The sequence below is a fragment of the Pinus tabuliformis genome, chromosome 4_1 (assembly GCF_031772625.1).
Source record: "Pinus tabuliformis cultivar Carrire ecotype Pingquan chromosome 4_1, CPIR1, whole genome shotgun sequence".
NCBI lineage: Eukaryota > Viridiplantae > Streptophyta > Pinopsida > Pinales > Pinaceae > Pinus > Pinus tabuliformis.
In genome coordinates this window covers 617758141-617783419 of record NC_142303.1, presented here as the reverse complement: position 1 = coordinate 617783419, position 25279 = coordinate 617758141, and positions in this window count along the sequence as shown.

Below are 25279 nucleotides of genomic sequence, written 5' to 3'. Positions count from 1 at the left end.
TCATATTCATGTGTGTCCATTGGAATTCGACTTTACAATGCATTTGATTTACAATATACATGGCCCACAATATTGGTGTGGCATATGAAAATTCATGACATGGATTGACATGAAACTGCTGACATGGACTGGCTTGATGATGTGGAAATGTCAAGTCATTGTTGCTACTAAGTGCTAGATGTGTTTTTGGATATGGTTTCTCTTCTCCTCTACATAGCTTGATGATGTGGGGTCTTCAATGATCTTAGGTCTTGGAAGGTGGTTGTACACTTGTGTTCCTTTTGCTTGCTCTTGGTAGGTTCATTCATCTATTCATCTACAAGTTAATCTATAAGCATGCTTCCCGCCTTATTCTCCTTCTTCATCATCTTTCCATGACTTGATAGTGTACATGTTTCTGTGATTCACTCATGATGAGACGAAATCAATCCAAAAACTCCCTATCCTAAGATGATGCATTATTATCCATGAACTGAGCTCGAGACATGTGACAGGCTAGGATAGAGGGCTCAATAACAGAACATTGAGAAGTTCTAGGTAACATGGAGAGAGGTTGATCAATGAAATTACACAGAGCACAACTCAAGCATGGTTGAGGAACGTTTCATCATAGTCCTTGTTATGGAAAGAAATTGTGCAGTGGCCACTGGGAGACAGGATTACATAGTTAGAGCCAACAATGGTTGATGCAGGATGAGGCCCTGGGGGTCAATTTTGCACAATTTTTTAGAGGTAAGGGGGTATGGGCAGCAGAGAGACGTGGAGGAAAAACTTGTGCAATTCTTGAGGTTAGTGAGCTTCGGCTGAGGAAGAACATTGGGGAACACCTCTGCACAGTTTTGGAGGCCAAGGGAGTCTGGGTTGTCCACACAGAAAAGGTCTGCAAGCAGGGAAAAATAGTCAAACATGCCAAAATATGGCAACTAATCCAACATGTGAAAGGGTTCAAAAAACTTTAGGAAAGCCCGTGAAGTGAGGTTAAGTTTTTGAAAAAATCAAGGAAAAGACTAAGGAAGGCTCCGAAATTTGAGTGCAAGTCAAAATTTGGGAGGGTGTTGCAGCCATTACAAAACTTAGTGACACATTGGTTGAATTCAATATTCTTTGTCTTGGTTTATTTTGTGCAGGGCCTTAGTCCTTCAGGGAGTAATTATTCATCATGTAGATTACTTTGGCTTCCCCATTTACCCCATGGTAAGACATGGTCCCCTCTATACCTTCTCAGTTGGACACAACATAAGATTCAACATAATCACAATGTTTCGAATTGGGAAGGGTAGTTTAGCTCGTGAGCTTAAGATTTTCAAAGTATATTTTTTCATCTATGGTGTTGCTCCACTGCTAGTAGGTCTGGACAGTAGCCTGATAGAGTCATGTAGGAACACAAACATTTCTTAACTGCCATTGAGCCTGGACAGTACCCCGGTGGATTTTTTTGCTTCAGCTCTCTGTGCAGGAAGCCTTTCTCTTCTTTCACATTTATTTATTTATTTAAAGATAATTGTACATTGGAACTTATTTGTTTTAGGATGGAAGAGGGATCCCGACTTATTGAGAGAAGGAGAGGTTTTTCCTTTAGAGAAGCATATAAAGACCTCTGATTTAGGTTTTCCTATTTACCCTTCTCCATTTCTACTAGTTGGATAGGATTGAAAACACCGAAGCATAAAATTGAGTATAGGCATGAAGTTTCCAGACTAAACATGGGTTCATGGTTGGACGAAAATTCTCCTTACGGATGGATTGTATTTTCTGTCAAAACTTCATTAGTCAAAAGATGTAACCAAAACAAGGAACACGGATAGATGGTTAGCCAAATGCTGAAGTGTCACAAGACTCTTTATAGTTTGTCCACACACATACTAAGAAGCCAAAACAAGTCCAGGCACAACACTTGTTTGCATGATGAAAGAAAAATAGAAACTCAACATGAAAGGAAAAGAAGACGAGAAGAAAGAAAAAATGCAACAAGGAAATAAAACGAGAAGATAAGAGAAAAAATGGCTAAACCAAACATGTTGCAACATTAGAATAAGAAACACAGACATGCTACAGGGAACGAGTGTAGAATGAGTGCAAGAAAGGGAAAACTAGGATGCAACTAATCCTACTCCTAACCTAACAGCTAGAAGGTCGGGGTCATGTATAATGAAATTTCCAGTGAAGCAACCATAGTCATTCCTGGCCTACATCCACAAATATATGAACGATTAAAACATATATAAAGTGATGTGCAATAGAAGATACAAAAACTTGAAAAGCTTGCACAAGAAAAGGAAGGTCTTGCCTGTGGGCAAAAAGGTGTGTCACACCCACTACTTTTATCTAATTCACATGCTTACCTTTTCGATGAATACCATTTTTCAACAAAACTCAGAAGCTTCTTGCGGATATGTCTTCATCTACATAGAGCTCCTTAGAAAGCGTGAGGAAAGATTGAAACTTGTTGTTTGCTACAGAGCTTGCTAGGTAAGATTGTTCCAACCATTCAATGATTGGATTGTAAAATTCATGATGGCCTTCTTGAAAACTTTGAAAATATGAGTTTTCAATTAAAAGCATGGGATCATGATGAGAATCTTGTGAGGAAAAATAGATCTGATCATACTCAACAATCATGTCAAGACAGTGAGGACCTACCATAACCATCAGCGAAGGCTGAAGTGCCTCACCTGCTTGACAAAAATATGAATAGAGAAATGTTGAACAATGGAGATCAAGGGGTGTGAAACCATTATCATTGGATGTGCCAATGGGAAAATGATAAGCTAAATGATAGTAACCAAAGATAGAGAAATGATCAAATGAGCTAATTGAAGCACAATATTCCCAGTTTGCAATAAATGAATAAAAATAAATTTGAACAATTTTGCAAATGCTCTACACAATCGAATCAAGTTCCTTGCAAGCCAGCTATGACAGACCACCTTCCTGCAACTGGTGACAAATTTTAAAATCATTGGAGTCATCAAAAGAGTTTAAAAGGGATGCTAACACCATGAATGCATGAGAGCAGTTGGGACATGGTGAATGGAGAAGAACTTGATTCATGTGACAACTCGTGCATTCATTATCACTCAAGGAGATTTTTGGTGTGATGAGAGGACAAATCAAATTCGCAAGAAGACCTAGGAGTTGACCATTCAGGGATAAATTCAATAAGTAGGATTCCTTCAGGAAAAGAGGGTCCTTGAGATAATCAACTTCACAATTCCATGACTCTATGAGGGATTCACATTCCCAACTTGAGTTTGATGTGAGAGATTTGCATGAAGATGAATGAACTGAAAAATATTTTTGAGTCTGGTCAGAAGTAAAATCTCAAGAGTTTGAAAAATTACATCTGGGATACCAAACATTTTTGAGCAAGAGATTCAAGCTGAACGAAACCATGCAAAAATAAGGGTTGTGTGAGAGAAACCAAATCTGACTTATTTCAGGGGGCTTACCAAAGTTGTTAGATCCTGACATAACCATCAACGGAAGTTGAAGTGCCTTGACTCCCTGGTGGGTCACAGAACTTCCCAAGATTGTAGAATTAGATTTTGAAGCTTGAAACAAATCATGCATGGTTTGAGGATAGCTGCTATTGCTATTTTTAGTAAGACTACTGCTCATCAGATAACAACCATCTCTATCACAGACTTTACCAATTTTTTCAACTTCATCAACTAGATTGACCAAATTGGAAGACTCTTCTGATCACAAATTCAAAGATAAATGAATAAGTGAGATCTCATGAGAAAACTGATTTTAAGAGTTGTTCTCATACAATTGAAGAGATAATTAGGGGTGGGAAGAGTTCTCTATGATTTGACTATTTTCAATTTCATTATGGAAAACATCACCACCTTATGTCAATCGAGGGATAACTCATCGGATGAAGAAACTGAAGAGAATGGAGTATCTTCATCGCAATTAGATGTGTTGTGAATGGTAGGTCACAACAGATAGTGAGGTGAAGGGGAAGTTTCGATGTGAACATATTCTTTGACCAAAAAATTCTAGATCTAAATTAAAATCTTCACGAGAAATCGAAAGATCACATGGTGAGCTTGGGCATTCATCACGACATACATCAATAGAATCATGATCATTTGAATGCTTATTGCCCAAGGATAGGGGTTGATTGAAAGAATTGATTACATTTGATTCACTACTGAGATTGATAGATTGACAATCATTAAAGAATGGAAGCACATCATCTTGCAATGTGGAGGAGTTAGTCTTCACCATAGGCCTCACAAGCCATTCTGGAATTTCCTCCATTGAATCTGAGTCATAAAAGGTAGGAGAAGAATGAGAAGATGGATTGGGAATTTGATTTGCGGAATTTTCAACTTTGTTACCATCGTGGAGAGGCACCCCTATCGGAAGTGGAAAAGTAGGAGGACAAAGAACAAATGGGATAGTAAATTACTCCTCTGAAATTAGAGGTGTCCCATGATTCACAGGAGTTGGGGAAGCAGAAAAATTAAGGGTTTCAGGTTCACCACATCAAGTGATAAGAACCAAGCACTCAAACTCTTGTTTCAATAATTCCCAATTCAAATCGTCTTTCATAATTTCATAGCAAAGGTAAAGGAATCGATTAGAAAAATTCTCAATTGATTCATTAGGCTCTATTCTTAAGAGATTGATTATTTTATAAAAATTTCAGTAATTATACCCAACAAAGGCTTGATGAAGCTCCCTGAGGAAGTGACGAAGGGAATTAATGGAAGTGGGTGGCAAGCTATGGTACCACTGATTAGCACAACCTTCAAGGGTGAGGAAGAAAATCACACAAGCCAACTCTTCATCTTCGAATTTGTAAGATTTACAAAATTTAAGAAAATAAGAAATGTTCTCGATTATGGATGTTCCATCCTCACCATAAAACTTTAATTGGGACAAGTGATCGAGAGGCTCATCAGAGGTTGAAAATTGATGAAGGGAAAATTCAAAGAAACACCCTAGGAGTATGATTTGTGTATGATCCATTTTAGATAAGATATTCAAACTAGATACAATGGACTCAACTTGTCATTTGGCACTCCTTCTAGTGCCATTTTTTTGACGGTGTTGGAAATCCATCAACCAAGGGGATCTCCCCAATATGAAGTCCAAATCAGATATCACACCATTTGGTGTAGGAGTCCCTTCCGGTATAAAGGCTCGACTACTAAATCCTTAAATATTTTCCTTCGCTCTAGCTATCAGAACAAGGGAGTGATGCAATGGTATCCTCAGCCTAGTTAGTGTGCAACGCAAGTGTGTATAAGTTCTCTTACTAAAAAATGGGGGAGAAAAGTGAGCCTCTAAGTGAAAGGTAATAGTACCACCCAAGAAGAGACACTCATGAACTAGAAGGACCTATCCAACACCTAGTATAATAGTCCACATCGGATGTGATAGTCGTTACAACAAATGAACAAGGGAAGATCCTTCTAACGTCCAATGGAATAGTCCATAGTGCATGTGATGGTCGTTATAACCGATAAGTAAAGAAAGGTTTGTCTAGTTTCCCATGGAATAGTCCACAAGGATGAGACAAGAGTAACAACCATTACAACATATTCTTAGCAAGATAAGCACTAAAATAAATGAAATAGTTCAACTATCTTAGTACATGTGAAAGAAAACATGAAATAAAAACATTCACAAAATAGTCTCATAAACATTCATAAGTCATACGTAAAGAATGTGCTAGCCTTAAAAAACTTATGTTATTAAACAAAAGTTCCAAGACACATATTTACATTGTATATGACTAGCCCTAGCAGTGGGACATTGGAGCTACTACTTGCTCCTCAAAGAACTAGCTGGTCTCTCTAATGCCTTGTGGGAGGAGCCAAGGTGAAAAGTCCTTTTGTCATACAATGAGGGGGTATACATAACCAAGGGGTGATGCTTACCCCTTGTGACTCTTTGACTACCCTCATGACTGTTCAACTTCGTATGACTTTTCAACTTACATGACTGTTCATATTCATGTTTTTCCATTGGATTTCCACTTTACAATACATATGATTTACAATATACATGGTCCACAATAGTCATGTGGCGTATGAAAGCTCATGACATGGCTTGGCATGACACTGCTGACATGGACTAGCTTGATGATGTGGCAATGTCAAGTCGTTGTTGCTGCTCAGTGCTTTCTTGGATATGCTTTCTCTTCTCCTTCTCATAGCATGATGATGTAGGGTCTTGAATTATCTTTGATCTTGGAAGGTGGTTGCACACTTGTGTTCCTTTTTATTGCTCTTGGTAGGTTCATTCATCCATTCAGCTACAAGTGAGTATTTAGGAATTCTTCCCTCATTCTTCTCCTTCTTCATCATCTCGCCATGACTTTACAGTGTACCTGTTCCTACGATTCACTCATGACGAGATGACATCAATCTAAAAAATCCCTATCCTAAGATGATGCATTTTTATTAATGAAATGAGCCTGGGACAAGTGACAAGCTAGGACAGAGGGACCAGTAACTATGCATTGTGTAGTTCTAGGTGACAGGGAGAGAGGTTGATCACTAAGATCGCGCAGAGTGCAGCTCAGGCTTGAATGAGGAGCCTTTCAGCATAGTACCTGCTGGGGACGAAATTGCACAGTGGCCCCTGGGAGTCAGGATTGTTAAGTTCAATCCAATAGTGGGTGATGCAAGATGAGGCCCTCAGGTCAGCTCTACATAATTTTCAGAGGAAAGGTGGTCTGGGCAGGAGATCTGAAGGAAAAATATGGACAATTCTTGAGGTCAGTAAGCCCCAGCTAAGGGAGGACACTAATGGACACCTCTGTGTAGTTCTGGAGGCCAAGGGAACCTGGGTTCTCTATGTATTATAGGGTTCCAACATGTAAGGGGAAATCTTAAGGATTGACAGTGTGAAGTCTTCAATTCAGGTGGGAGTAACTCCTGCGCAATTCGGGGGCTCATGGAAGGATGTTGAGCTCTAGGATTTCATGGTGGAACTTCTTTGGAGGACAATGATTGCGCACTGTACAGTTCCAGACAGTAAGGTCACAACACTAAGGGTTGAGACTGTGCAGTGTCCAGTTCAGTCATGGTCTGGTGCAACTGAAATGCCTGGTCGGAAAGATTTTTGGAAAAATGGCTAAGTGTTGGAGGAAGATAGACTTGTGATTAACTTGAAATTGTGATCACACACTTAGCATACTCAGTTGAGATGACAACATAGACCACCAGAGCAACAAGAAAGCAATCCCTCTGTGTGACTGGCTCATGGAAACTAGTGACAAGTGCGATACTTGAGATAGAATTCGAGATGATCATGACGGAACTTGTGCGACAGTGCTCAAGACTTTGTGTATGAGTGTGGAAAATGTTTACATTTCTAGGAAAACTCGTCTACACAAAGAAAAACCTTCGAAACCACTCGAAAAGGTCCGCAAGCATGGAAAAATAGTCAAGCATTCCAAAAGATGATAGTTGATCCAACAAGCGAAAGGATTCAAATAAATTAGGAAAGCTTGTGAGATGAGCTTAAGTGTTTTAAAAAATCAAGGAAAAGACCAAGGAAGGCGCCAAAATTTGAATGCAAGACAAAATTTGGGAGGGTGTTGCAGCCGCTACAATAGGTGGGTGCTCCATGAAAAATAGATAATGAATAACAAATTTCTACCACTCAGAAACTAAATATCTCATTTGAGTTTTCTGTGTTGGTCTCTTAATGTCCCCTGGTTCACATTGTTTCCCTACTTCTACCTCATCAGCTAGCAGGTTTATACCCAGGTCCTGACAAAATTTTGATACCCAATCCTTGCCCCTTGATCAATTTGATAGGCTTGATATCCATGTCATATTCCTAAATCCTAGCTATCCATTTGCCTCTCGTACCTTCGCTCTCTCCTTGTGTGAGGATATATTTAACCGCCAATGTAGGAGTTTAAGCAATTACCCTAGATTGCATAATATAAGTTTGAAAGGCTTTCAGGGCCTTCACCAAAGCATAGACCTATTTTTTCAGAATATTATATTTCCATTCTACATCCCTTAACACCTGACTGAAAAATGAAATTGGTTGTTCCTTCTCTTCATAATTTTTTTGCAACAAAACAACAACCACAATGTTAGGAGATGCAAAAGGAAAAAAATGAGAAATGGTCTTTAATAGTTAGGACTAGGCAAAACTGGGGCTTATGCAAAATCCCTCTTGATCCTAGTGAATGATTCTATAGCTCCTGAAGTTCACTTGAATTCTTGATCTTTATTTAACATATTTTTAATCTTTCTTACAATCTCAACATAGTTAGGTACATACCTCCTTAGGAAATTTATTCTATCCATTAAAACTTGTATCTCCTTTTTATTCCTTGGCAAGGGAGTATTATTGTTCACTTCTACCCTTTTGGGGTCAATTTTTTATCCTCCTCTTGCAACTATGTGTCCCAACAACTTGCCTTAGTTTAGAGAAAATTATGACTTCTTTTGATTTAAAGACATGCCATACCTCCTGCTTTTTTCAAAAGTAAGCTAAAATGTTTGCAGATGTTCCTTGCCATATTTCGAAAAAACAATTGTGGCATTTAGATAAATTACCATGAATTTATCCTTCTCCCCAAAAAACACTATATCCATTTCCTTTGAAAAGTGGCTCCATTATTCATGAGACCAAAAGGCATCCTGACATACATGAATGTCCCCATAATGTGGTATTTTTTTTTTTCTTATGATCCATGGGTTGCACAACAATCTGACTATATCTAGAGAGCCCATCAATCATGGACAACTAAGATGATACCACTATTTTCTGCAAAATGTAATCCATCTTGAGCAAGGGGTTCTAATAAGGTTTAAATGTACTTGTTGCAATCACTAAGGAATCAACCACTATATTATGTTCTCTAGGCAGAAACTGGATATTAAATAAGTTTTTGATCAAGTCCCATAACTCATTTTTGTAGGACTTCAATCTTAGATGTTTGGTTTGACATTGGTTCCTGACTTTCACAACTAGCTAAGAATCTCCATACACAGTCAAACATTCGATATTCATATTTTTAGAAGCTTGTAGCCCTAGAAACATTGTTTCATATTCGACAACATTGTTTGTAGCATCAAACTCTAGTTTGAATGAGAGAGGTATAAGGTTACCCTCCGGGGATACTAACAGTACACCAACCCCATTTGCTTATTTAGAATAAGCAACATCAAAATACATTTTCCAATTGATCAGATCTTTCTCGCTGATTACCAATCTGGGCATGAGATCCTACTTGGGTGTTTTCCATAATTTGTTCTTCTACTTCCAACAAAATATAGGAAAAATATATTTCTTGACCATGCATTTGGAGAATTATTTGAACAATCACATATAATTACATTTTTCACAAACTTGGGTTCCTTGTATAATCTTTGTTCTTCTACACCAAATATTGGGATAGTAGCATATGTTAGATCAAGCTTTATAGATCCTCCAAGTTTCATTCCCCATGAACTAGATAGGAGCATACCAAATCTTGTAGGGATATCAACAACTACAATATCCATTACCACGCTCTTTAATGGGATTTGTGCCAAAGTAGCCACTAGATCTTCAATCATGTCCACAGACTTTACTCTTTTGGAATCAAAGGAATATAAATCCTTATATGGATTTGTTATTTATAAGCCTAGCTTCTCCATTACAAATAGTAGCATTAAATTACGATAAACCCCTTATTCAAGCATGCAATTATGTAGTAACAGATCATAAATTACTAAAGTAATATAAACGGGTGTATAGACAGATCCTTATCTTCTACATGTGGGCCAAACACTACCATCAACCTTTCTTCTTGCAAATTCAAAGTGTCATGAGTTGGTGTTGATTGAGGCACCTCCATGAAATTAGAAATTTTCCTTTTATAAGAAGGTTGCTTCAACAATTTAGTTAGGGGAATAAATATCTTTAACTTTTCCAATTCCTTCTGTAAGCTCAAAGCAAAAACACCCATGTAAACCTTCACTGGATCGACAACCTCTTTATTTTCTAGATGCATTACTTGGGTTTGTGGTGTTATTTCCCCCATCTTTGTAGACTCTATCTTAGGATTACTGGGGTATGAGGCTTCTCCCTTGGTAGACTGAACAGGGTCAAGAAACCTTTTATCCTCACTATTTTTCTTAAGTGTGGATTGCTAAGCAGGTTCTTCATTTTGGTCTTGTCTCTGAGACCTTTTTCTAGATTTGAAGTCATACCTCCTATGTAATTTGGCTTTCATGAAATCAACAAAATGTTTACAATAGGTATCTATTTGTTCCTTATCTAACAATACATATGGAAACTCATCCTCCTCCCCTTGCACTTTTGTTTCACATTCTTCTTATGACAGGGTTGAGTATTGATTTTTCTAGGCCTCGATGGTATCTGCAAATGTTGAAAATGAAACAAGAAAATCCTAATTTATTTTTCCCTTAATTAAATTAGGAGAAATTCGAATTTTAATTTTAGTAAAATACTTGGAGGTAGTTAACTGAGGTGACATGGGTCTTGTTACTCAGTTAACTTAGTAGATTCGAGTTGGATTCACTTGAGTTCAGTTCTACATGATTGATTGCTAATTTGTAGCAATCTATTCGGTTAATTTGAGTTATTTTCAGTGTAACTAGTTCTCACTGTTAGTATAACGAGTGGAGGTTTAGTAAAGGGTATGTAAGTTTTTTCACATTGAGTGATCATCCAGTCAAACTGATAAATCATCCTAAATTAACTCATGCATGCATAGAATTCGAGTTACCCAGTTGAGATTTGAGTTCAAGGGTAGTGTACTATAAGTTATAAAATTTTCCAAGATGTATAGGTGGTGCATGAAGTTAAAGAAGGGCCTAAAGGAATTGCGCAATTCTCAATGAGTAATTTCCCTAATTAATAAGGGGCTAGTTCCTCATCAAACAACGCAAGTAAATAGGAGCTTAGGAGGCTAAGAAATTAGCTAAGTATTGGCTTGAGTCAGTCCGTGAGGTAGTGAGTTACATTATACTAGTGTAGAGGTTACTCAAGCTTAATAAAGCATTGTATTTATTCTCTATTCTTTGATTAATGAAATACAGATAGTAAGGGGTTTTGAGGGGTTGCTTTCCCTTAGATAAATATCTATGTATGTGTAATGAATATTGATGCATGTTAATGATTTGTGTTCTTCATCGTGATTTTCTTTCTGCATTTGAGTAGAGTAGCTTCAAGTCTTATGACCTAGTAAATTTCATGAGAAATTTTGAATCTACACATTAAATTTCTACATGGTATTAGAGTAGGAATCACAGTAGTGAAGAGAATTTGAATTTGTCTTTACAGGTGGAGAAAATTTGTAGGATCAATTCTTCAGAGCTAGCATGTTGGATTTCTACGGATTGAGACTTGAGTATGCCCTTTAGGGTAGCTCGAATTATGTTTCTTAGAAGGACAGGATGGAGGTAGTGTTGGAAGATAATGGGCCGAAGGAAATAATAGATAATGATATCTCGAAGCCTTCAACATCTAATGCTCAAGATATAGAAGAATGGAAGAAGTGTGTAGCAAAGGAAAGGAGGATCATATGAGGGAATTCGAAACCATATTATCTCGAATCTCCATGGGAAAGAGACTCCATATGCAATGTGGCAGACCTTGAAAGATGTGTTCCAAAACAATAATGACCACATGAAGTTGGCACTAAAGGACAAGCTTCAAAATATCAAGATATAGAAGGGAAACACAATTCCATAGTACCTTAGCAGGTTCACACAGTGTTATGATGAACTTGGTCAAGTTGGTGTTATTGTAGCATAGGATGATCTGGTACACCTAGCATTTCTAGGCCTTCCTAAGAGTTGGCACAACTACCAGGATTTGGTGCATTGGAAGGGAGAAACCACCAAATTGGGAATGCCTTTGGTTTGATTTGGTACAAGAAAAGATCAGGCGGAATGCTAGAGACCAAACCTCATCCAAGGGTGATGATGAGGGGAATTTTACCTTGGCCAGAAAGGAAAAGAAAGGGAAAAGGAAGAAATACCAATCCAAAGAAGAATCAGGTCAAGGTGGCAAGAAGAAAGACTTGTCCAAAATCAAGTGCTTCCATTGTAATGAACTAGGACACTATGCCTCGAAATTTCCATAGAAGAAAGAAGGAAAGAAGACCACAATAGGAGAAGTAGATGAAGCCTTGGCCGCAAAGTTTGAACTTTATTTTACCCTCATTGCATGCATGGAAATCACAATGATGGGTAGTGTGTGGTATCTCAACAACGGTTCCTCATTCCACATGACATGCAACAAATAATTTCTTAGTGACTTGGATGAGAAGGATATCCAGATGCACATCAAGATGGGAGATGATGGAAGGTATAGCATGACCGACATTGTTACTATTACTTTTAAGAGGAGTTTGGCTCCCCTCTTATGCATAAGGATGTGATGAATCTACTAGGTCTGAAGAAGAATCTAGTTTCATTCATGGTGTTGAAAGACCGTGGCTATGATGTGATATTCAACAAAAGAAAGGCTTTCTTAAGACAGATCGCCATAGGACAAGTAAAAAAGATCCCGGTTTGAGTGAAATACATCTACAAATTAGATGTGGAATATCATGAAACATTGAGCACAAAAGCATATAAGGTGTAGAGATGAGATGTGGGTGAACTATGGCATAGAAGACGACCATTTGCATCATGGTGTTTGAAGATCATGCAACATATTTCTATAGGCCTACCTAATGGAGCACTAGAGCAAGAGGTTACATGCAAACTGTGTACATTCAAGAAGTACACAAAAGCCACCTTCAATGATCATGATAGCAGGGTGCATGCCACCCTTGAAAGGATCCAGTTTGATGTATGTGGACCTTTATCGACAACCTCCACTTCAAAGCACATGTATTATGTTATATTTGTGGATTATTTCTCACAGAAGTGCTGGATCTACTTCATGCAGAAGAAAAACTAAGAATTCTCCAGATTTGCTGACTTTAAAGAACTTGCTGAGAAAGAGACTGGTAGGAAAGTGAAGGCTCTCAAGAGTGATAACAGTGGTGAGTACGTGTCGAATGAGTTTAAAAATTTATGTGCAAAGGAAGGCATTCGACAGGAGTTGATAGCACCTCATAAACCAAAATATAATGGGGTGTATGATAGGAAGAATAGAAGTATTGTTGGAGCAACATGGGTGATGTTGCATGAACAAAGCCTACCTTTACACTTGTGGGCTAAAGCATGCAACACAATGGTCTTTTGTAGAACAAGATTCCTCATAGGATTCTTGGCATGAGTACACCAGAGAAACATTTCTGAGGGAATAAATGAAATGTGTCACACTTCAGGATCTTTGGATACTTAGTTTACTATCATGTTTCCAAGGAAGTAAGGAAAAAGATAGAGATGACAGTAGAGTTGGACATATTTGTGGGGTATACTAATACACCTCACAACTATTGGGTGTAATTTCCATCCCTTAGGATGAGATTGGTCAGTTGGGAAGTGAATTTTAATGAGAAGGCAATGAGGTGTTCCCTTGAGAGGGACCTTCAGTTATAGCCTGATCAAGAACGTTTAGCTCTAAAGGAAGAACCTCAAGAAATTGTGGAGCAACCACAAGTAGAGGAGGAGAGAGTGGAGACATCCACTCAAGAAGAGACATCCATAGAAGGAAGGAAGCGTACCATGGAAGTTGAAAGACTATTGTAGGATGATAGAGAGAATGTGGGAGCACCCACATCACAACGCTAGAAGAGGAGGTCACTAGATCAGTACACTGGGTACATGGATTTGATTAGTGAGCTAGTTGAGATGAAACCATCCTCATTCTAGGAAGAAATTCAACAATTTTTTTATCACCATTTACCACTCTTGGTAGATCTGATGCTCTATTTATGGCCTAGGGAAACCCTTCCTTCCAGACATGGTCCAAAATCTTAAAAAACAGTGCTTTATTCCCTATACGCTACATTTCCCTGTGATAAAAGCGTGTACACGCAGGTCAACATATACCCAACCCATGTACATATGTTAAAACAAGTAAAAAAAATTAATTTCCTTAATTTCAGGTGGAGTTCATGGGTTTACCTATTACGCACCTCCTATTTTCCGTGGCCCAACTATTTCCCAAGTGAAAAAACTAACTTGGAGAGGTATAAATAAACCTCCATGGGAAGGCCTTAGGGGAGAAAGTATGAGATATTGATACTGTACTGAGATTATCCCTGATCAAGTTTGACGAATCCATGTGCCTCCTACACTCCCCAAAGCTTTAGGAAACCCTTGTTTCCTTAATTATAGATATCCCCCATCTTGCTTGAGATATCTTTGCGTTGGTGATGGAGGAAGATTGCTGAAGGCCGGGAAAGGATAGATCCAGAGGACAGTTCCACTTGGAGCCAAAGAGAGACTCAAGTCGTATTTCTCCACCTTATCTATAGCTTACTTCAATAAAAACGAATGTTGTTCTATTTCTGAATTTGAAATGTGTTTATATATCAAAGTTATGTTGTAATTAATTTATGAATATTTATTGATGTATAAATAGTCATTCATTTATATGATTTGAACTTAACATCATGTATATCCTTTATGTTTCTACTGTCTTGTATGTTCTATTTGAATAATTTTCAGGTTTCAAGTATTGACACTCCTATGCAATTTAGTAGAATAAGGATGTTTAATGATTGTTTGAGAATTGTTTGAGCATTTCTTGTTGATGTTTTCCCTCTACTCTGTTAGGGTTCTCAACCCAAAGCCCTAGGGTGGTTTCAATCGTAACAGAATTGGCGACTCCACTGGGGATGCAGCGTTGCGTGGTAGGAGTACCACGGGAATGGGTGCGGTTATTTTATGTTGTTGTATATTTTCTAGCTGCTCATCCTGAGCCAGCTATATAGATGATCAAATATTTTTATGATTGGAGATGATGATGGGCATAAGCCTAGATTTTGTAGGGCATTTTGTCCCAATTTTGTATATAAATTTTTGGACATAAACACTCTATCTACATACAGGCGATTTTATGATATATACAGATGAAAATTTCAATTATTTGTGATATTTTTTAATTTGATGAATGATTTATATGCCAATCTAATGCTTGATTAGCAATAGATTTTGCTAATGAATTTTTTGATCGTGGAATGTGAACATATGTGATATAAACAAATTATCGTTGCAACAATCTTTCTCTAAAAAATTAGCAATACAAATAGGGATCACGTACCTGAGAAGTGTTATTCAGCTGAGATACCACCACTTGTGAGTCCAAATAAACCACTAATGAATCAATACCAAGGGATATTAATTTAGATAGCAAATTAATAATGACAATATATTTGGCAATATTATTCGAAGCAAGACCGATACATATTCATCTTGAAACCATCAACTAGCCATATGGATAATAAATCACCCAAGCCGTGGAAGCAAGGTTCCAGGTATGCCTACTCGTCCCATCAACGAATCCTAGATATACTGAATCTTCCATCAATACCTACCAAAGAAGATGAAACAATATTGTTATCACTAAAACCACTAAATAGGTATGTACAAACATATAATATATACAAAACTAGTAAGTGCTTGACTTAAGCATAGGAAAAATACTTCTTAAGGTAGAGCCCATTTTTGGGCTTCACTAACTTGTTCCCTTCAAAGTCAAATAATTCATAAACCCCCTTTTTCAAAACACGGTTGACTATAAAGGGACGGTACCACATGGATTTAAACCTTCCTGCCCCTAGGGCATCTTTGTCTTTATCATAGACCAGGACAAGGTCGCCTTCAAATTTTTTTTGAGGACGGACAACATTATCGTACAGAGTTTTTATCCATTTGTTATGGGCTTCATTTATTATGGCAGCATCTCAACATTGCTCATCAAGATGCTCCAAATGAATGAAGTGTTCCTCGAGACTAGAAGTCTTTGGAAAAAGTTATACAATAGCTTAAGAGAAGGAATTTCACATTCGATAGGAAAGATAGATTCCAACCTGTAAACTAGTTGAAAAGGATTAAAACCAGTGGCATTCTTAACTGGCGTTTGGTATGCCTAAAGTGCTAGATACAACATGATGTGCCAATTGGATCGAGCTTTGTCAATCATCCTTTGCAAGATGATTTTAAGGGATTTATTGATAGCTTCAACCTGCCCATTGGCCTGAGGATAATATGGAGATGAATGCTCCTGCTGGAAACCCAACTTGAGAGCCAACTCGGACATCAGTTGATTTTGGAAGTGACTGCCATGGTCAGTGACAATCTCTTTAGGGATACCAAATCATGAAATAACCTAATTGAAGAGAAACAAGGTCGTTGTTTCACTGTTGTTTTTGAAAGTAGGCATGGCCTCAGCCCACTTAGTAAAGTAGTCTATGGCTACAATGATGTAGTTGTGATTTCCTACCGAAGGCAAATTACAAGTAGTAAAATCAATGCCCCACTTCGTAAAAGGACCGACAGTGATAACAGGGAAAAAAAGAGTTGAATGTGTGTGCATTTTCCGAGTATAGACTTGACAAGGATGGCATCTTTTGACCGCTTCAATACAGTCTTTGAAAACTGAAGGCCAAAAGTAGCCTACTAGCAAAAAGTTTTGGGCTATTGCAAGCCCTGAGAGATGACCTCCACAAGCTCCACTATGGCAATCATTAAGAACTGACTCAGATTCCTCCAAATTTAAACAACGCTTAAGGATTGAATCAATCTCGCAACGATATAATGTGTCACCTATAATAACATAATTCTTAGTGAGGTGACGCAACTTTCTACATTTGTCTTTGGATAAAGTAGGTGGAAACTTCGAAGACTGGAGATATATAATGATATCTCCATACCAAGGATCTTGTGAAGAAATGAGGAATAAATGTTCATCTGGAAAATTTTCCTCGTAGATAACTGCTTCTTCACAAGGCAGCTCTGATATCAACTTTGCAAATACTAAAGATTTTTTATATTTAGCCGACATGAATTCCAGATCGAATTCTTGCAAAATAACAATCCATATATTGTATTTTCCCCCAATCACTCGCCTACTGAGAACAAACTGAAATGGATTGATGGCTGCTAAGACAAATGTTTTTCGAAGCAGAATGTAATGCCGAAGCTGTTGGACAGCAGGGACGACTGCCAAAGCCAATTTATCGATGGGAGAATAGTGTAGTTTAGGACCTACCAAGCCTCGACTTAAGTAGTAGATTACATGCTCATAGAAAGCATCATCTTCCTGAACCAGAACCATACCAATAGTTGATTCTGTGGCAGCGAGATACAAAAGGAAGTCTTTGCTATAAGTGGGTGGACTCAACAATGGAGTAGATGTTAATTATTTTTTCAAAGCATCAAAATATCACTGCACGAAATCATACCATAAAAATGGGACTCCGTTCTTAAGAAAATGCATAAATCCCTTTGTAATCTCAGCGTAATTTGTTATGAATCTCCTCAAGAAATTTGCCTTTGCTTGGAGACTTTGAAGTTAACGAATGGAAGACGGTGGAGGCAACTGAAGTATTGCCTCAACATTGAAGGGATCAACTCGAATCCCCTCCATTGATACGATGAATCCTAACAACCGACCAAATGTGACAGTGAAAACGCACTTATTTGGATTCAACTGGATTTTATAAAAACAACACCGTTCAAAGATCAACCGAAGGTGTTTAGGATGATCAATTCTCCTTCGAGAACAAGAAGCTAAATCATCCAGATATGCTTCAATAACATGTTTGATGTCATGAAAGGCATAAGACATGGCCCACTAGAACGTGGCTCCAACATTTTTAAGGCCAAAAGGCATATTTTTGTATGCAAACGTACCCCAAGGACAAATAAAGGATGTCTTGTGCTGATCTTCTGGATGGATAGTAATTTGATTGTAACCAGAGAATCCATCCATGAACGAAAAAATTTCATTACCCACACATTCATAAATAATTTGATCAATAAAGGGCGTGGGGTAATTGTCTTTTAGACAAGCCTTATTTTTATATATGGGGATTGGATTAGAGACCCACTCAGTTAGAAGAAAAGGTATATAAATCCTGCCTTAAGCAACTTTTCAACTTCAGCTTTAATAGCTGTTGCTTTTCTAGGATTGATCGGTCAAAGTTTTTTACGAATAGGTTTAGCGTTTCCGTATGTCTTGATCTCAGGCTGGACTATAGATGGATCTATTCCAGACATTTCCTCATAAGACCAAGCGAACACATCACAAAACTCTTTGAAGAGATCGGTGTAAATTTGAATTTCCTCAGGGGAACAGTCAGCTCTAATGAAGACATTCTCATTAAGTTATGATTCTTAGAGATGTTCATAGGTACAGTTTGCGATATAATCGACATCTTACCTTTGGCAGAAAACTGTGCTAGAGCTAAAGGGTTTAAAACTGTATGAACATCACTAGTTGACAAACTAGTCAAACTTGACTCAATTTCACACAAATGAGGGAGGAAATATGAACGATGATGTAAATCATCCCATGGTCTATCAACACCCATCATTGCCTCCAGAATTTCTTCCTTATATGGTAAGACTGTATCTAGGCAATCCTGAGCTGAAGTTGAATTGAGGGTCTAGGTCAGGGCCACATCTCCATGGGTGTCTACAGAGTTAACGATAGATTGATTAACGATTTCTACTGCAGACATGAGGAATTCCATTCCATCTACCTATCCTCCATCTAATGTGGTAGAATATGAAGGTAAGGGACAAGGGTCCAAAAAATGATGAGTTAGAAAGAACTCTCTTTGAGAAGGTCCCTTGGAGGATGAAATAGCATTTATTCTAGCTGAATGAGCAGGGAGATCAAAAATACCCATTAAATAAGAGTACATCCCAAATCCTAAATTCTCAATAGGTTGCCTGGGATTTTCCACTAAAGGAACATTAGAATCAGAAGATGCGTGAGAGTCGCCTAGGGAATAATCCATCTGATCAACTCTTACAATCCTTCCCTCAAGAGGAAAACATAGGATGCGAAATAATGATGAAACTATGGCATCCATCTTGTAAATCCAATTCCCGCCTAAAAGGAGGTTGTAATCCAGGTTCGGATCTGTGATTTCTACCTCAGTATTTACCACCTTTTCCCCAAAACATATGGGAAAGGCTGGAATAATCCCGTGCAACCTATGAGAATGTCCATCAAATGCTGTCAATAGAGTTGGTGAAGGAACAACTTGAGGTGATCCAATGGCCTTTCAACATGACATGGACATCACGCATGTGGAAGCTCCCTCATCTATAACGGTTCAAAAGATGTTGGTCTTTTGGTATGTGAATTTATATGGAAAGCCATATGATGGGGAAGTATCTTTTTGACATTTGAAATATCAAAAGTGAGCACAAGAGAAAATTTTGGATCTACTGCTCCAATTGCCAAGAGCAAAGCACTTCTCTGAGTGGGGCATGACTAGAGTACCTCTAACACTGACATAGCATAAGGACTCCAAGCCAGATCTTCTATAATGGAGTAGTTATGGGCTGCCCTAGCATTAGGGTTAATGGTCGAGTGCTTCACAGAGCCTTTTGGCATCCGAGGTATAGACTCAACAGAGGACCTCTCAATATGGAGCGACTCTGAGGCATTGGAAGCAGATTTAGCCTTAGATGATTCCACTTCACCGTGATCACGTGCTCACGTAGTGACGTCGATATGGGAGCTCATCATATAAACATTCGACGAATTGTCCCCTTCCTGGTTTCCCCATGTGGGGGTACCAACATTAGAATTTGCACTAGCAAGTAATTGTTGCCCTTGGGGAAAAGGGTTAGTGAGAACAACCTGGGAGCTAGAAGACCCTTGTTGGGCTAATAAGCATTGAGCATCTTGGATCTTAATGAAGAGATGAGACAATTGATCCCCATTGCATAACTTACATGGGAATTTTACCTTTTTTCTTGGACTTTCTCCTACCCTATCTGGCATCATCGTCGTGTTTGTTTGCATTTCCCTTCCCTTCCTAGTTCTTCTTCTTACCTCATCCTTTCCTCTTCCCATCAGATTGTTGATTTCCTCTGGGGTTAGAAGTTTGTATGGCGTTTATAGACATAGGTTGGGAAGGTGTGGATATAGACGGTGACACCTACATAAAGGAAGCAGTTTGTAGAGACAACTGCTGCAATTGATTCAGAAGGTTCACCATGTTAACATCTATTGATCCGACTAGACCGTCTGCATGGGACTTGGTTTACATTTGGCTATATCCACCTTGGATCTAGGAGCGTCAAGTAGAATTTTTTGAAGAACCCTAGACTCAGAATAGATTAGTTCTAACTATTGGGCCCTAAAAGTAGCTTGCTCTTCAGTGAAAACACCGGAGAGGGACATGTCCTTAGAGATGTCAGATTGTAATGATTTAAAAAACCATTTGAGAAGGAATTCTTGTGGGATATCGACTTTGATGAGCCTCGTCCTTCTCGTCCATTCTTGAATATGATTGGAAATGTGAGTTGCCTGATTTTGCTGAAAACTAGCCAAAATCTCAGTTCCAGCGTCATATCAGATAAGAAATTGAAAATGGTTCAAAAAGATAGTAGCCAAATCACCGAAAGAAGTAAAGGTGCCCCGTGGTAGCTCTATGTACCACTTAGTCACGTTTATAGTTAGGGTACATTGAAATAATCTCAACCTGATTGAATTGTCTATCAGGGAGTTGGACAAACACCATAAGTGGAAAGTGGTTACATGGTCACCCGGATCTTCACCTGTCTTGCCCTCGAATTTTGGGGTATCAGAGGGAAGTTTGGTTGGGACCGGATGCCAAACCGAGTTATACCTAATCAGATAATTAGTTAATTTAGTGAGATCTGGCAATTTTAATGTTGCCAGAAAAGGGAGTCATGGCAGACCATGAGGATTCCACTCGGTGTGGGCAGAATTCCTAATGTTTTGAAAATAATGACTTGGATTTGTGAAGGCACTAGGTTGCCTAAAGTAATTCGTAGACCCAAATGAACCATAAGGAGATCCTTATGATCCAACAAAATTCAGAGTTTGACCAACTCTTGCCCCAAATCCTCCGTAACTAGTAAAGTTACCCCCTAATGAGGTGTTAAAAGGAGCAGAAATCCCCTAATAAGGATTCCATGTGTTAGAATAGGGAGAAATTTTTTGAAAAGAATTGACAGAAGAATATGGCATATTCCCCTATTGACTGAAATAAGATTGATTCTCGGCTCCTAAAGCACTAGTTGCAGGGTTTGTCGAACTTTGAAATGGATTATTACCTTGACCTGTAAAGGAAAAAGGATTTGATCCTACTGTTGGGTTGGAATGTCATATATGACCACCCCTAAATGGGAAACACTGAAAAGAAGCTAATCCACTCACCCTGGATGTGGAAGCAGTTGACGAAATGCTCAAAGGAACCAAAGGAATCACACTGGTCAGCATTCTAAAAGGGAAAAAACCCATGCCAGAGGCAACAACTTGAGAACTTCCACTTGATGATGGAATGGAAGTAGAACCAAATATAACAGTGCTAGGAGTAACAAAAGGTATAGCAATTGTTCCTCCTCCTTGTACATATATGGGAGTCTGCATACTCGTAACACTTTTCATGGATGCCATGCTTCCAACAGTGGTCATCGAAGGAATAGATTGATGTAAACCTGGGCTCGAAGGCCTGTTGGTCAGAGTTCCGACGTACAATAGAACATCTAGATGATCAGGAGGAAGAGGAGAATTAGGAGCCGCAATCGACTCAGAAAGCTCTTCAACCTCAATATTATCTTCCGATTGGAAGAGGACTTGAGAAAGAACTAGGGTGTTCCTCTCTAACTCTCTACTTGTGCCAGGTCTATCTTGTGAATCAATGACTCCAACCAGAGGATCAATCTCCAATGTGCATGATGCCACTAGTTAAAAACCACTGGCAGTATTTCTCCTATGCCTTCGAGGAGAAGGCTCAAGACTCGTAGGTGATAGCCCACAAAGTCTCCTAGATTGATGAGCTGGTCGATCAGCCACTTTGAATTATTTTTAAGAAATCTACTTAAAGACTCAAAAAAGTTATAAAGCTAGGCCAACTAGGAGCAAAGAGCACTCTCTAAAAGTCCCTAAAGATACAAGCAATCAAACAAATCTCAAGTATTTATGCTCCAGGTGATTAGGACCGAACACCAAAAAACAAGAAGGCCAAAATCAAGGGCCTTCCAAAAATAGACTGGGGTAATTACGACCTATGTCTACTAGTGAAGGTATCAAAAGCAATTACACTAACCTCTAGAGAATAGCCTTTACCGGTGCAAGCACCTAAGCTTTGTAAGGGTACCCTCCAGAAGTACTGTTGAACGTGATACAACGTTAGCCTCAGGTGCCACGGGATTCCCCTCCACAGCCACCTATGTGATTCCTAGGATAGGCAACCATGGATACCAACTCGTATCAAAAGCCGGGTGGAACAGTCATGAGGAGAGATCCAACAAGTAGGAGAGGGGGTATCTCTCTTCCTTGTCTTCACTCTTCCTCGTGCTTAATTCCCAGTAACAAATCGTTCCCGATCTTTCTAATGATATTGGGTTTCGCTCTTTATTCAACTTGTACATTTTGTAATTTGAGCGACCTTGGAGAGTTAAATCTCTTTTCACCTAATCCAAGGCCCTAATGAACCTAAAATTGTTGGTGTTTTCTAAGGACAACAATAAAAGTTCTAGTTCATTTTATTAATCTCTTTATTTTATATATCTTTTCTTTAAGTCAGGGGAAATTACAAGAGTGAAACTGATTATTTTTTTATGACGCAAAAGAAATCAATAGAAAACTAACTATACGAATGCAATCATTTTCTTTGATGAAGAGTGATCTCTACTTGGGTTCTACGAAAACTTTATATAAAGCAAAATATTTTTCTTTTCTTTTCTGAAACAATCTTTACACACCCAAAAACTAAAAAGACTAAGAATGCCTTAAAATGAAAACTACCCTAATGCAAGTTACAATGATGATGCAAGATCCTAAACAACCTTAATAAGCAAATGCAATACTTTATAGAAACAATGAGTCAACTTAAAACTGAAGAGTACAAAAATTTGACAACAAATCTCTCTTCAAAGGAAGAAGAACAAATTGTAAAAGATTGCTATTCACTTTTTAACAATAAAACAAAAGAAACCGTAAACCAAAAACTTGGAGAAAGAAAAACACAAGCAACCTTTTTTTGTTTAACTTTTTTCTTTTAAGGAAATAAAAAAACTTTTCGAAGTCACAAAAGTGCCACTAAAACTAAAAAGATCAATAAATAAGCATAAGGAGTCTTTCAATCTTGCAAGTTATAAACTCAAAAATGAACGAAACTTGAACAAGAAAGACTACAACTTGTACAAACTGACCCAAATAGCAGCAAACGATTTCGACAAAATGAACAAAAGGCCAAGAAAGAAATACTTTCAAACTTGTCAAAAAGAAACTCTCAAAAAGCAAGAAATTCAATAAGGCCACCAAACAAGGGAAAGAAAAGCAAGAGAACCTGAAATCTGGGATTGAAAACAAAATTTAAAATAATTTCCTGTTCTGGAAGACCAAAACAACCAAGAACTTCAAAACGAAGCCTTGAACACCAATATTCAAACTACAAACTTGCTTAAGAAGAAAACCTAGGCCAAATATTTTTAGTGAGAAAGAGATTTTGAAAAAGAAAGCTTGTAGGAAAAACATATTCTCCAGATAGCAGATGACCATACAACAACAGAAATCACCAGGCTACAAATCTAATTGGGCAGAAAGATTTGAAAAAATCATACAAAAAATTGCATACGCGACTGTGTAAAATCACAAAAGCGTGCACCGGGTTTCTAATATAGGAAACTAGCATATACGCCAGTCTACTTTAAAGAAACCTACGTGTATACACTACTATAAACAAAGTAAAAGTGTATACAAATATTTTTAAGGAAAAACAAAAATCAAGGTCTGATCAAGAAGATCAGACTCGATGCCTGGGACACTAATGGACAAAATAATACTGCAAAAGCAAGAAATCAAGAAAGTGATCCCTGATTGAGAACAAACAACCCAAACTAGGAATAAAAAGATTTTTATCCCCAGCGGAGTCGCCAGTATGGGTTGATGCTATGGTAGAGGAACATGATTCTATTTTCAGGAACAGTGTTTGAGAAGTGGTCCCAAGACTAGCAAACAAATTAGTGGTTGTTTTGAGATGGCTTTACAAGGTAAATCATGTAGCAGATGGGAGCATACAGAAACACAAGGCTAGATTTGTGGCCAAGGGGTTCTCTTAGGTGGAGGGAATTGATTATGAGGAGACTCGTGCTATAGTAAAAAGGTACTCATCCATCAAGTCAATTCTACAGCTGTCACCACAGATAGGGTGGAATATCAATGAGATGGATGTGAAGACAAAATTCTTCAATGGATTTATTGAGGAGGAGGTGTATATTGAGAAATCAGAGAGGTTTGAGACCTTTGACAAAGAGTCGCATGTGTGCAGACTCAGGCGAGCATTGTATAGACTCAAGAAAGCACCCCATGCTTGGTATACCAGGATCGATAGCTATCTCATAGGTTGTTTTATATTTCTATGGCTTGATCCTTATTGGTGATGAGAAACTGATCATATCTTGTAATGAGGACCTTGCAAGAGAGTTTGAGATGAAGGACATGGGACTCATGCATTATTTGCTCGATCTCCCAGGGAAAGTATGCCAATGAGATACTGAAGAAGTTCTGCATGGAGATTAACAAACCCATGGATAGTCTTCTAGCAGGTAACTAAAGGAAAGAGGATGCCACTTCAGGTGAGGAAGTGGAGGCTACCATCTACAAGAAGATTGTGGGTTCACTCATGTATTTAGTGAACACACAACTGGACATGTGTTATGCAGTTAACCAGCTTAGTCAAGCCATGATTAAGCCAACCAAACTGTATTGGAAGGCAACAAAGCATATGTTGAGACACCTCAGAGGCACTAATCAATTTGGTATTTGGTACCGATGGATAGAGGGAGTGAAGTTGAAAGGATTCACAAATGCAAATTGGGCGTGAAGTCCATTAGACAGGAAGAGAACTTTAGGAGCAACTTTTAGTGTTGGGTTAGGAGTAGTTTCTTGGTACAGTAAGAAGCAAATATTTGTGGCACTAACCTCAATAGAAGTAGAGTACATGGCTGGAAGTCAAGCAACATGTGAGGCTATCTAGATGAGAAAGATTTCTATTGGGTGATTTGGGTAGAATATGGTTTATACAATGATTTAATTTGATAATAAGGGTTGTATCAAACTCTCTAAAAATCTAGTATTTCATGATCAATCTAAGGATATCGACATCTAATATCACCATCTACAAGATTATGTGTAGAGGTAGGCTATGTTGTTGCAG